This window comes from Haemaphysalis longicornis, unplaced genomic scaffold, assembly GCF_048455015.1.
Source record: "Haemaphysalis longicornis isolate Haplotype H1 unplaced genomic scaffold, Haemaphysalis longicornis Haplotype H1 scaffold_2, whole genome shotgun sequence".
In the NCBI taxonomy this organism is placed as follows: domain Eukaryota; kingdom Metazoa; phylum Arthropoda; class Arachnida; order Ixodida; family Ixodidae; genus Haemaphysalis; species Haemaphysalis longicornis.
Window position 1 is genome coordinate 42788958 of NW_027526295.1, and position 14133 is coordinate 42803090.

The window sequence follows — 14133 nt, forward strand, 5'->3', positions numbered from 1 at the left end:
CGCTCCAATAAACTGCTTTCTCCTTCAAGACAACCGCGTCGTCCTTGTCTTGGTGACACTATATACAGATTGTTCTGCAATGTGCTGTTTCATCAGATGCACGTTAGTCGAACTATCCCCTGCACTTTTTTGTTATCAGTAAAAAACCCGAGTTCTAACCAAATAGTAGGGTACTGAAAATTTTACGCATGATTTCTGTCGTTAAAATGTGCGCCTTTTTCTTTACATTTTTACAATTCGAAGGTTCTCTTGAAGCAAAGATTTTTATAAGCTCTTCCGATTACACTAAACGCTATGTTTTCATCGTTTTCTATTTGCTTGATTTGAGTATTCTCTTCAGAAGTGTCCGGGTAATTCTCGAGCACACAATAGCATGTTATATTGTCCGCTGCGTAGGAAGAACCCAAGTTTCCAACCTACCTTGTGAGAGGTAAGATTCATTCTTGAAATAAATACGGTTAACCGGCACGAGACACTCGACTCCAGGAGGAACATTCCACGCCTTCAGCATGGTGAGCCAGGTAGTAGGAGGGGACAGGCACTGTTTAGATATGCCTAGCCCCTTGGACATCACAGGATACCTGAATTAGGGAAATACTCTAATCAGTAAAAAGAAACTATTGGTAGCTTAGTTTAAGGAAACATTATTGTTTGCTCAGCCATAGGTGGAGCCAGAATTTATAAATAACCAGTTAGTTGGCGTTACTGATACAAGTGCCTAATAATCTCATTTCCTGCTTGTACAAGTACACATATTGTCATTATGTTCAGCATAGCAATTGAAAAAGAAAAAAAGGCAACTATGATGGATACAGAAGTTACACCGCATCGGCATCCTCCGTAACACATTCCTGGTAATATTGTGCAGAATGCTTGTTCCATTGGTGAGTAACTCCGGAAATTAACTCCCGGCATGATAATTCAGCCGGGAAGTTCAGCGGTGGCGTAGAGGTAGAGCATCCGAATCACGTACAGAAGGACAGTGGCTCGAATCCCGGTGCCGGACAGTTCCCGCCGGATTGGGAAAAAATTCGCGTATTGATGGAATTGCAGAATGGGGCCTGGGGTGCGGCCTGAACCCGTCGACCATAGACGGCAATGCACTCTCTCACCAGAGCAGGATTGGCCACCCTGGCGCAGTAACGGCCAAAACCTCCCATGAATACCAAAATTAACCCTCGGCCCTCAGTGTCCAGTGGCTGCGAAGCAGCTGACCACGGCCGCGGACAGAACTGTGACGTAGCAGAGGGTGCCAAGAATCCCTGGATCCGGACAGGCCGCCATTGGAATCTGAACCTGGCAACGTTTAACACGAGAACCTTATCTAGTGAAGCGAGTCTAGAGGTGTTGTTCGAGGAATTGAAGGGCATTAAGGGGACCCTGCTACACTTGCCATTGACTATTAGTAATGTATTTTGGGATACAGTCTATTGTCCCAGAAATCTCCTCCCGCAAGAATTATGAAAAGCCGTTCACAATTAACGAAACTACGCGCATTGAGAAATCGCGCATAATCGTTCCCTCTCAACTCGACCGCGGACAACCAATGCTCTCTCCCGGAGAGGGAAGCGGCTCGCGGCGTTTTCTTCGGCGGCCTTCGATATATCACATGACGGGTAGTTTTCTCCTTTTCTCCGCAATGCGGAGGGGGCTATTTCCGGTCTGGTGCCACAAAAAAGCAGGCATGGGCGCCTGCTCGCAAGTGCGCGCTCGGGCTGGTAGGGAGTTTTTGAAGCAATAAACGTTTGTAGTCGAGTGGTGCCGTTGAAAGGGAAGTATTGAGCTCATCACTCAAACTCCGCGCGCAGTCAAAACACAAAAGAAACGGCAAAACTGTGCCTACAGGTTCAGCCATAGAAGAGGTTCGTACACAGCGATGACGATGACGGAAATGGGAGAATCTAGCCGCGAAGTTGACCAGTGACAGGCGATCGGGCAGCCATGGCCTATGTGACGTCCCTTAGGGCATGCCAGGGGTTGCATAATGAGGACAACTGAAGAGAGAGCGGTTGGTTTTTCCACGCCTTTCACACCGCTTCACGTGCACGTGTAATATTTGGCTCAAGTATTCCTCGCAGTGTAATCTAAACGTCGCGCAGGTTTACTTGCACTGCTGAAAGAGTGTTGCAGGGTCCGTTTAAATAGGATGTCATAGGGCTTAGTGAGGTTAGGAGGACAGGTGAAGCCCTTACGGTGCTGAAAAAGCGACACGTCCTATGTTACCGTGGCCTAGTGGACAGAAGAGAACTGGGAGTGGGATTTCCAGTCAATAAAAGCATAGCTCGCAACATAGAAAAATACTATCGCATTAACGAAAGGGCAGCAGGTTTTGTAATTAGGCTCAATAAGAGGCACAAGCTCGAGGTGGTACAGGGCTATGCGCCCACATCCAGCCACGACGACAAGAAGAAGAAGAAGAAGGTTTATTTTTTCTGAAATTTTCATACATACAAGTGTTGCGATGAGCATCTGGATTCATAGCCCCAAGACTAGTTTTGGATCCATACAAAAAATTTTACATTGTTTTTTTTTTCATCCAAGTCAAGAACAAGAAACATATCAGGGGTTTAATACATGTGACAAGGAAGATGTGTTGATACATTACAAAAATAAACGCCAAACTTTGAACAAGAATAACGGTACATACACTTGGGAAGTATACAAGGTATCAGGGAAAATACGTATTATGAGCTGCAGAGCAGACTTTCAACTAGGTGAAATATATGTGTCAGACATCATGTATGTTTTTATTGACTGATCGTTTTGTGTCAGACATTTTATTGTTGGTGGGAGGCTGTTCCATATTTTTGTGCCAATAAAAGGAATGCTTCGACACCCGTATACATTTGATATCTTCGGTAGGTTCAGGTTATTGTTAGCATGCCTAGTATTTCTACTAGGAAGGCTTAAGATAGATGAGTGGTACGGAGTGTTAGTACTTATGACCCTCTTTATCAGTATTGCTGTTTTGTAATCTCGTGCTTTATTGAAGTGCATGATGTTCAGCTCCTTAAAAATTTGCGAAGATTTTGCAGTTCTTGCTGCTGATGCTATTATGCGCACGGCCCTCTTTTGCAAGATGTTGATAGGTGTGCAGTACGATGTGTAAGTGTATCCCCATGACTCTACACAGTAGGGTAAATGTGAGTGAAAAATACTGAAGTAAATTTGGCGCAGTGTTCTCGCGGTGAAGTGTTTCCGTGCTTAGATAAGGGTAAAGCATCCAAAAGATAGCTTTTGGCAAAAGGTTTTTATGTGCTGTGCCCAGTGCATTGATGTGTCCAGTGTTACGCCTATGTATTTATATGCATCTACTTGGCAAATTGCTTTTCCATCTAATTTAAGGTTAAACAGGTGGGATAACTGTTTTTGACGCGAGGAAAAAATAATAAATTTTGTCTTTTTAATGTTTAGTACTAATTTGTTTGTGTTGAACCACTTTAATGTTCTCGCGAGATCTTCATTTGCCAGAGTTTCAGCTTCGGCCACAGAGTTACAGCTGATTAATAGTGCTCTGTCCTCAGCATACAGGATTGCTTTCGCGTAAGTAAGAGACGTAACATAGTCGTTAACAAATAAAGAAAATAAAATAGGACCCAAAACCGAGCCTTGTGGGACTCCAGACTTTACGTCTTTCAGTGTCCACTGTTCACCTAAAACGTCCACAAACTGTTTGCGGCTGGTTAAATAACTTTTAAAGGATGAACTTGCTGGACCTCGGAACCCATAGCGCTCTAGCTTACTCAGTAAAATTTTGTGGTCAACACAGTCGAACGCCTTTTTAAAGTCAACGAATATGCCTAGGGTAATCTGACCTTTATCGAGTGCTTTGTGAACTATTTCGGTAACAGAATGAGCTGCGGTGCTCGTAGAAACGTTTTTGCGAAAGCCATGTTGCTGTGATGCCAATATTTGGTATTTTTCAATAAAATCTATCATTCTGCGAGCTACCAGTTTTTTAAATAGAATGGTGATGGCTGGTGGAATTGTAATTGGGTGATAATTTTCCACGTCGGTGGGATCATCGCCTTTATAGATTGGGACAACTCTCCCAACTTTCAATTGATCTGGGAAAACACCATTCATAAACAACTGATTAAATATTGTCTGTAGTGGATCGCTCAAAATATCGATATTGGCCATCAGTATATTGACAGATATCTCATCATGCCCTACGGATTTATTCGAGGTCTTTTGTTTGGTAACAACAATAATCTCTTGTCTAGTTATTTCTTTAAAAACAAAGCTGTTTTTAAAGTACTGGGCAGGCACATATCCTCATTCTGATCAAAATTGGACGTAATACTGCTGCTTATGTTAACGAAAAAATCATTAAATTTTTCTGCAAGAGCTGCCTCACTGCAATTAAGAACGTCTATATCAGGCAATATGCGCCTTTTCTGGGATAATTTCGTAACTGAATTAACGATGTTGCATATTTCTTTTGAATTTATTTCGCTTTCAAGATGCGGGTGCTGTAATATTTCTTTTTTTGTTTGCGCATTAGGCCGAGTGATAGGTTGCGTGTAACTTTGTACTGTTCTTTATAATACGTACTGTCTTTATGCTTCCTCATTTTTTGTCGTCACTGTTCTTTTAGTTTTATTACTTCCATTATTTCTGCAGTCATCCAAGGGCAGATCGGGCGTGTAAAATAGGAGGTTCTGTGCGAGTTAAAGTTTACCATAATACAGCTAGATTTTAAGGTTTCAGGAAACTGTTCGTACGCGTGGTAAACATCGCCGACTATGGTTTGAGTGCAGTCTTTTTCCTGTATGAGTTCTCTAGTTTTTTCGAAGTATACTCGTGGCATAATATTTGTACGGGGTCTTTCGGGCAGTGGCTTAGGGTTAGCAGCGATAATATAAACTGGAAAGTGGTCCGCGACGTTTTGGGGAATAACTCCGGCTTCAATTCGTTCCGTATCGAAGTTTAACAAAATGTGGTCAATTGTAGAGGAGGAGGTTTGGGTTACCCGAGTTGGGTCGACAATATGGCTATGAAATCCATGTGAAGCTATAAGGTTCAAATATTCTGTTCCAGAGCTGTCAGCAATGTTTATGTTAAAATCACATAATATTGCCTTCTTATTCGAAACAGAAAAGCGCTGAAGTGTGTTTTCTAGTTTCAAATAGAACGCCTGCATCCGAGGGGTTGGCGGCCTGTAAATTACACCTACAGTGACTTTGGTATTCAGTTCAACAAATAGCATTTCGTATTCGCCAGTTTTTGTTGCCGTCAAGTCATCCAATATTTCATAGCTTGTTCATTCGGATAGGTAAAACGCCACGCCACCGCCTCTCGAATCAGACGCCCTTGCTAATGATAACAACCTGTAGCTTGGCAGGTTCACAAACTCGTCACCCTTCAGCCATGTTTGCGATAAACCTATTACACTAAATCGAAATTTCACCCGAGTTAACAAGGCTACCAGCGCGTCGTAATTTCGATTGATACTTATAACGTTGCAATGAAGTAGATTGAGTTTGTCGATTTGGTCACCGCACATTACCCTTATTTCGATCAATTTTCAGCGACACAACCTCAGGGGAATTTACACAATCTTAGCAAGGTGATCTCTGGTGGCAATGTGCACGACGGTTCCGTTTTCAGCTTTCTGCGCAAGAATGTTTGACTGAGCGACCCACACAAATTTCCAATTTTTCTCTTTCTTTTTGGTGATCGCCATGCCGAGTAGGGCCTTGTATTCCGGGCATAAGTGGTCATTCACATAAATTGGGGTTTTATGTTCGAATCTAATTTGCCTAGCGATCAACCGTTTTTTCCTTGGTGCTTGCACTAGATTGTATCGTGCTGTTCTGGACACAAACCGTACTATGACGTTCGTAATACCGCGCTCATTCATTGGAACGCGATATACAACGTCAATGTCAGACGGTTGCACTTTGACTCCTACTTTTTCTCCAATCTTCAGGACCACTTCTGTCAGGGATTCGTCTTTTAGTTGTGGGATGAGCTTAATTTCAATGTTATTTTTCCTTGAATATTGTTTGAGCTCCGTGATTTCTTTTTGCGCGTTGGCGAGTGACTGCGTTAGACCTTCTTTTTCGGCTATAAGGGCCTCGTGTGCTTTTTTTAAGGTCCCCAGCTCTTTTGCTTCACGAAGTTCCTCAAAAGTGGTATTCATGCTTTTAACGACTTCGTTTAATTCCTTTTTCAAGGCATCATTCGCGTCGTTCATCTCTTTTTTCATCACCTCGTGAACGTCTGTGATCAGCTTGTACAACTCTTTTATCGAAGTTGGCCCTTTCGCCCCCATTGCAAAAAAAACAACGAGCGATCCAAGGCTGGCCTAAGCTTCAAAAAAAGAGTAAGCCAACAAACCTGCAAGGCGTAGATGAGCAGATTAGAGCCTCTAATGGTAATGGAACGCCTCTATGAAGATGTGAAATCGGCATTGGATAAAGGAAAAACACAATATGCCGTAGTTTTGGGGGACTTCAATGCTAAAGTAGGCAGGATTCAGGCTGGAGACAAGGCAGTTGAGAATTATAGTCCGGGTGTCGACATAGCAGGGGGGACCTACTAGTTGAGCTTGCAGAACTGAATAACCTACCCATAATGAATACCTTCCTCTGTAAACGGGAGAGCCGGAAGTGGACGTGGGGGAGCCCGAATGGGACCATAAACAATGAAATAGACCTCTTATTATGCGATAGCCCTGGCGTAGTGAAGGATGTGGAAGTGCTCGGAAGAGTAAAGTGGAGTGACCACCGTATGGTAAGATCTCGAAGTTAGTACGAATAAAGCCGATTAATGAGCTAACCGTAACACGTAAAGTAGAAGAATTCAGGATCGCGCTGCAGAACCGACATTCAGCTCTTACCGAGAAAGCCGAGCTTACCACACATGAAGCCAGCGACAACACCTTACACCACTATCACAGAGCGTGCAGTACGAGTCGGGGGTACAATGGCTAGATATGATACTAGTAAGCTTTCCTAGGAGACGAAAGATCTAATTCGGAAACGACAAACCATGACAATCTCCACCCCCGCTGATAGAATAGAACCAGCGGAGCTTTCGAAGTTAATCAATAGGCGCAAGACAGCTGACATACGGAAATATAATATGGAGATGATCGAATACGCTGTAAAGAACGGAGGTAGCCTGAAAGTAGTGAACAGGCGTCTTGGCGTGGGGAAAAATCAGATGTACGCACTTGAAGATAAGCAAGGCAATGTCATCACAAATAGAGATAAAATAGTCGTAGTGGCCAAGGAGCTCCTTAGGGATCTGCAGAGTAGCCGGGACATCCAGGATAAGTCCGAACGAGAAAGTAGTTTAGGGGAAATAGACATCCCACCAGTAACGACCGAATAAGTAAGGAAGGCTTTGAAAGAAATGAAAGGGGGCAAAGCACCTGGTGAGGATCAGATAATAGGAGACATCTTTAAGGATGGCGGAGAAATTTTACTTGAAGAACTGGCGAACCAGTATACGGATTGTCTAATGACCGCAAGTGTACCGGAGTTTTTGAAGAACGCGAACATCATACTAATTCATAAGAAAGGTGACACGAAGGACTTGAAAAAAGGACAATCACCCCGCGAGGGGGACTCGGGTAAATGCGTCGCATAGGGGGTGGGTGTATTGCGTTAACGTTTAGTGTTTGGGGAGTTGGTGGTAGTGAATGCGTTGTATCGGCAGCTTCTTGACGTAGTTTGAATGAGTCAAGGATATAAGTCGCGTTCGTAGCCTTTCATTCTGTGTCTGTTTTGTGGCGCAGTGGGTACAGCACCATGTACCTGGCGTTCCGCCCACAGGTAGTGAATTCGCTGTATCAGCAGCTTCTTGACGTAGTTTGAATGAGTCAAGGATATAAGGCGCGTTCGTAGCCTTTCATTCTGCGTCGGTTTTGTGGCGCAGTGGATACAGCACCATGTGCCTCGCGTTCCGCCCACAGGTAGTGAATGCGCTGTATCAGCAGCTTCTTGACGTAGTTTGAATGAGTCAAGGATATAAGGCGCGTTCGTAGCATTTCATTCGGCGTCGGTTTTGTGCCGCAGTGGGAAGAGCACCATGTACCTCGTGTTCCGCCCATAGGTAGTGAATGCGCTATATCAGCAGCTTCGTGACATAGTTGGAATGGGTCAAGGATATAAGGCGCGTTCGTAGCCTTTCATTCTGCGTCGGTTTTGTGGCGCAGTGGGAAGAGCACCATGTACCTCGCGTTCCGCCCACAGGTAGTGAATGCGCTGTATCAGCAGCTTCTTGACGTAGTTTGAATGAGTCAAGGATATAAGGCGCGTTCGTAGCCTTTCATCCTGTGTCGGCTTTATGGCGCAGTGGATACAGCACCATTTACCTTGCGTTCCGCCCACAGGTAGTGAATGCGCTGTATCAGCAGCTTCTTGACGTAGGTTGAATGAGTCAAGGATGTAAGGCGCGTTCGTAGCCTTTCATTCTGTGTCGGCTTTATGGCGCAGTGGGTACAGCACCATGTACCTTGCGTTCCACCCGCAGGGTCGTGGGATCAAAACCAGGCGCCGGTAAGTATTAGTTTTTTTATATAGTGTAGGGGGAGGGGTGCGGACCTGTTGTTGAGAGCGAGGAGGGTAGCGTGATGCTGGAGAGGAGGAGTGGGCGAGAGGGCGCACCTGGAACGGCTGTTGCGGACGCCGAGGCACGCCGACAACGCGGGGTGCCATCGTGAGTTAAAGAAATGCTCTGTATTTAAAATTACAGGCCGACCAGTTTACTGTCAGTCGTCTGCAAGGTACTTACCAAGGAAATCGCTAATAGAATTTCTGCAACCTTACATTTTAGTCAACCTAAAGAACAAGCAGGTTTCCATAAAGGTTTATTTATTTATTTACCCTCAGGGCATACAGCATTATAGAGGGGGGTGGGTTTAGGAGACAAGTAAAGTACAAGTGAAACATGAAAAACAAATCACATTCAGTACATGCATATAACTCTCAAAAACAGCGTGTATACGACAATGCATACAAAATGTACACAATATCTAGAAAGGATCAAACAAGAAAGCACCGCGACAAAAAATACCGTAATGACAATTTAATGCACAAAGGAAGTGCCGGTGCAAAAAAAAATGGCATAAAATTAATGCGATACACAAGTGAACGGTAAACGAACAACAGCAAACAACTAGAAAAAAAATGCGTTGACCAAATCAACGCATAAAATTTTCGAGTGCCTCCCGAAAGCGTTCATGGTTAGTAATGGTGACTAGTGACGCAGGCAGGTTGTTCCAATCATGAAATGTTTGAGGTAAAAAAGAATACGAGTATGTTACGGTGTTTTGGCGCGGAATATGAACCTTGTAATGATGGTCGAGGCGTTCAGAAAGGAAAAAGGGAGGTTTTAGCCAACGTGATTTAAGTACCGGGTTATGGTGATATGCTTTATGCAGCACACAAAGGCGAGCCAGTTTCCGGCGAGTAGCAAGAGTAGCAAGGTCAAGGCTGGATTTCATGTTAGTTGCAGTGGAAGTGCGGTGATAGTTAGAAAGTATAAACCTTGCGGAGCGGTTTTGCACAGCTTCAATTTTGTTAGATAGTGTTACATAGCCAGGGTCCCAAACTGAGGAAGCATATTCAAGCCTAGGGCGTACGTAGGTTATATATAGCTGCTTTTTTAAGGAAGACGGTGACAGCGAGAAATTTCTTTTCAAGTAGCCTAGCATGCGGTTTGCATTAGATGTTACATATTCAATGTGGCGCGCCCAGGATAGGTTATTGGTTATGTGCACACCGAGATATTTGTAGGATTCAACTGTCTCTAGCAAGGTATCTTTAAGAAAATAATCAGGGCTAGGTAGTTTATTACGCGAAATTCTCATCGATTTACATTTAGAAATGTTAAGATCCATGTGCCAGAGGTTGCACCAGGAAATATTGTTGTTAAGGTCGGATTGTAGACACGCAATATCAGTATCGTTAGTAATTTTACGGTAAAGCACACAGTCTTCAGCAAAAAGGCAAACTGGGGAAGAAATTTTAGAAGGCAGGTCGTTAATGTATATTAGAAACAGTAAAGGCCCCAGCACAGAACCCTGAGGTACTCCTGAATGTACCGCCACCTCGGGAGAGTCAGTTTCATTAACGGATACAAACTGCGTGCGGTTAGCAAGAAAGATTCGAATAAACTGTAGCACTTGTGGATCGATTTTCAAATGGCCCAATTTATGTAATAGCAGCTGGTGATTTACTTTATCGAATGCTTTTGCAAAATCTAAGAATATACAGTCAGTCACAAAACCTGAATCAAGATTTACATGCAGATCGTTAGTAAACGTGACTAGTTGTGTTTCACAGGAAAATAATTTCCGGAAACCATGCTGCGAGTAATGAAAGAACTTATTTGATTCTAAATGCTTAACAAGGTTGGAAAAAATTATGTGCTCAAGAATTTTGCAAGGAACCGAAGTAAGTGAGATTGGTCGGTAATTAGAGGGGTTATGGGCGTCACCTGATTTGTGAAGGGGTACCAACCGGCCTGTTTTCTAATCTTTAGGCAAGTAACCGTCATCAAAACATTTAGTGTAAAGGCAATATAATCGACATATACTCTTTAGTATTCTTCAGAAATTTGGAATTAATACCGTCAGAGCCACATGAAGAAGACAGTTTCAGGTTGCTGATAACGCCAGCAATTCCAGTAGGATCGAAAACAATAGGGTCCATTGGGAAAAAATTTACACACTGCAGATCTGGAAAATTATCTACAATCGGGTTACAAAAAGACCTAGCGAAGCTATTATTTAACAGCGCGGCGCACAAATGGCTAAAAACTGGTACACCATGATTATCAACCAGGCTTATTGTGTTGTCGTTTTTAGGCTTCATTATGCTCCAGAAACGCTTGGGATTTGTCTTTAATAATTAAGGTAGAGTTGACTGAAAAAAGGTACGTTTTGCAGTTTGAAGAGACTTGGTGTAAGATGCGGCTGTTAATTTGTAGGCTGACCAGCGCTGCGGACAAGTAGATTTCTTGGCAGTACGATAGAGCCTGGCTTTTTTGTTAGACAATCGTTTCAAATAACGGGTAAACCAGGGAGCATTAGTATTACTATAAACGCGCCGTAATGGTATATGTTTGTTGATTAATTGATAGACCTGTTGTTTGAAGGAATTCCATATGTGATCAACCGTTTGTTCTCTATAACGTGGCAGTAAACTATCAAGAAAAATACAAATCCCCGTATTAATAGCTTCGAAGTTGGCTCTATTGTAGTCCCTAATGCTTTTTAAGCGCTTCTGTCTTCTTGTAGCAGGAAGGGAAAGAGCGAACTGCAGTACGTCATGGTCGCTCAAGCCGGGGATGTGCGTTATTGACGAAACAATATCTGGGGCAGATGTCAGGACTAGATCAAGCAAAGACGATGTTTTCGGTGTTACACGGGTTGGCTGATAGACAAGCTGGGATAAGTTAAAAAGGGAGCAAACGCCGAGGAAAGATGACGCTACAGCAGATGCCGGTTCGACTAAAGGAGTGGAATGCAGCCATTGAATGTTGGGATAATTGAAGTCACCAACCAAAAAAATTTCTACTCCTGGATATCGTACCACAATTTGATTTAAATTATCATGAAGACCTTCACAAAAACCGGTGGCAGAGGATGGAGACCGATAAGCGGCGCCAAGAATAATCTTCTTATAATTGAACGTTAAGCAGCACCAGATAATTTCAAGGTCAGTAGTTACAGAGACAGCAAAAGATTTTAACTGGTCGGTGATTGCAATTAGTACACCACCACCTGTCCTGTCGCCGCGATCACGTCGATATACCACAAAGTTTTTGTCACACTGAAATAACTCATCCACCGATATTTTGTTCGTGAGCCAAGTCTCCGTCAGTACGACTATATCGGCTTCAGAATCGTTGATTAATGCGTTAAGTCTATCTTTCTTTTGATACGGGCTACGGATGTTAGTATACAGAACAGAAACATCGCACGTACGGCCACTACCCCTCGCATTATCCTAGCTACCGCTGGGCTGACCATACACACGTCCCGAACGGGTCGACCTCGGTGATGTAGAGTCAGACGTACCATACGGAGAGGCAACCGCAGGAAGAGAGGAAACAACCGCACTGACTTCAAGAACAGAATCTGCATCTGCAGAGTACCTGTGGTGTTTCCCGTTGGCAATAAGCTTGTTGTGGCGTAGTTTGTACGAAGTTTTCAAACCTTTTCCGAAGTCAAGCAGTTTTTTACGTGCAATGCGCGTAGAAAGAGAGAAATCTTCTCTTATGTTAAAATCCGTGTCGGTTAGCAAAGATCTTTTTGCCTGAATCAGTTCTTTAGTTTTGAAAGAAGAAAATTTAACCACAATGGGACGGTTTTTGTTCACAGAATACTGGCCTATGCGATGCGCACGCGCAATGTCGATTGCAGGGATTTGCAGCTGCAGTATCTCAGAAGCAAACGAGATAATCTTGCTTTCAGATTCTTGCCAGCTTTCCTTAGGACTGTCTTTAAATCGGAAAAACAGCAAGTTATCTCGCCTCGACCGATCTTCTGCCTCATCAAGCTTTGCGCGTAACGTGGTTATTTCTTCACGCAGACGGCCCCTTGGAACATCACCACCAGCCTGATCTAGCTGACAGAGCTCAAGACTGGCAGCCTTCTTTTCAACGGCTTCTAGGCGGGTGCTGATATTCGTAACAGTCGATACCATCGATTCATGGCCACGTTTTAGTTCGTCAATTGCCTTTGCCATGCTGGATTGATTATCCTCAATCCTTATACAGCGCTCGTTGGTTTCCTTAACTAATTTCAGTAATTCGTCTTGCATCCCAGGATTTTGCTCGATTTCCCCGCATATCACCAAAAACAAAGCACAAAAAGGTTCAAGAACGGCTCCTGGGCATGGAACCACGACAATAAAACGGTTGTCAGACTTGAATGATTTACAGGTCAGAAAGGAAGGGTGACTGACCTGCGCAACAAACAAGAGGCGTAAGAACATCGCTCCGGCCGTGCTTCCATGCCCACTGGCGAGGTGGTCCGTGGGACGCCCTTTTGTATGGCTTGACGGGGGGTGGAGCGATGACGTAGATGCTGGTAGGCTGAGTCCGAGAGTATCTTGCGATGGCTGCGTTGTGGCTGAGCTGGTTCCATTCACCGATGATAGCAGGCTCGAGATACCGGTGGGCCAGCGAAACAAGTCCGCCTTTACCGGGTGGCTACTCGAAGCAGCAGTACAGGACTGCATCACGGTGACGGCGCTCACCCAAGGGCAAGCCGTGACGAACTGCGCAACAAACAAGAGGCGTAAGAACATCGCTCCGGCCATGCTTCCATGCCCACTGGCGAGGTGGTCCGTGGGACGCCCTTTTGTATGGCTTGACGGGGGGTGGAGCGATGACGTAGATGCTGGTAGGCTGAGTCCGAGAGTATCTTGCGATAGCTGCGTTGTGGCTGAGCTGGTTCCGTTCACCGATCATAGCAGGCTCGAGATACCGGTGGGCCAGCGAAACAAGTCCGCCGTTACCGGGTGGCTACTCGAAGCAGCAGTACAGGACTGCATCACGGTGACGGCGCTCACCCAAGGGCAAGCCGTGACGAACTGCGCAACAAACAAGAGGCGTAAGAACATCGCTCCGGCCGTGCTTCCATCTCATCTGGGGATCACAGGATCACCTCATCTGGGGATCACAGCCATCACATTGTGTTTGCTCTTGCGCCATTCTAGCGTGAAGTAAACACTCTCATCGCGGCCGCCGTGTCGAATGCTCGTTGTCTCGCTGTCTCTAACCCAGTCATAACACGCCAGAGGGTACCACGCTTTACGGAATATGATTTGCTCGCGGCAAACGGAAAAGAAGTTCGTATCGGTCCTTCTGTATATATTAACGGTGACAACGTTCAAACCGGGAATAGAGACGCTTTACCGATAGCAACATCGCGGGTGGAGAACGGGAGATTGGCATCACGGGCCGGTGTATGAACCACCGGCAGTGCATCTTGTTTCTTGTGACGCTTAGATTAAAGGGTGATTACCCGCTTCCTGCACTATATATTTCTTGCAGAAGGTCATGCTTCCCAAGTCGTAGATTACTGACTTCACCACTTGCATACGATGCTTTTACAAAATAAAACTAAAGGCATGATTGGCCTATTGAATAGTTCCAGAACCAGCC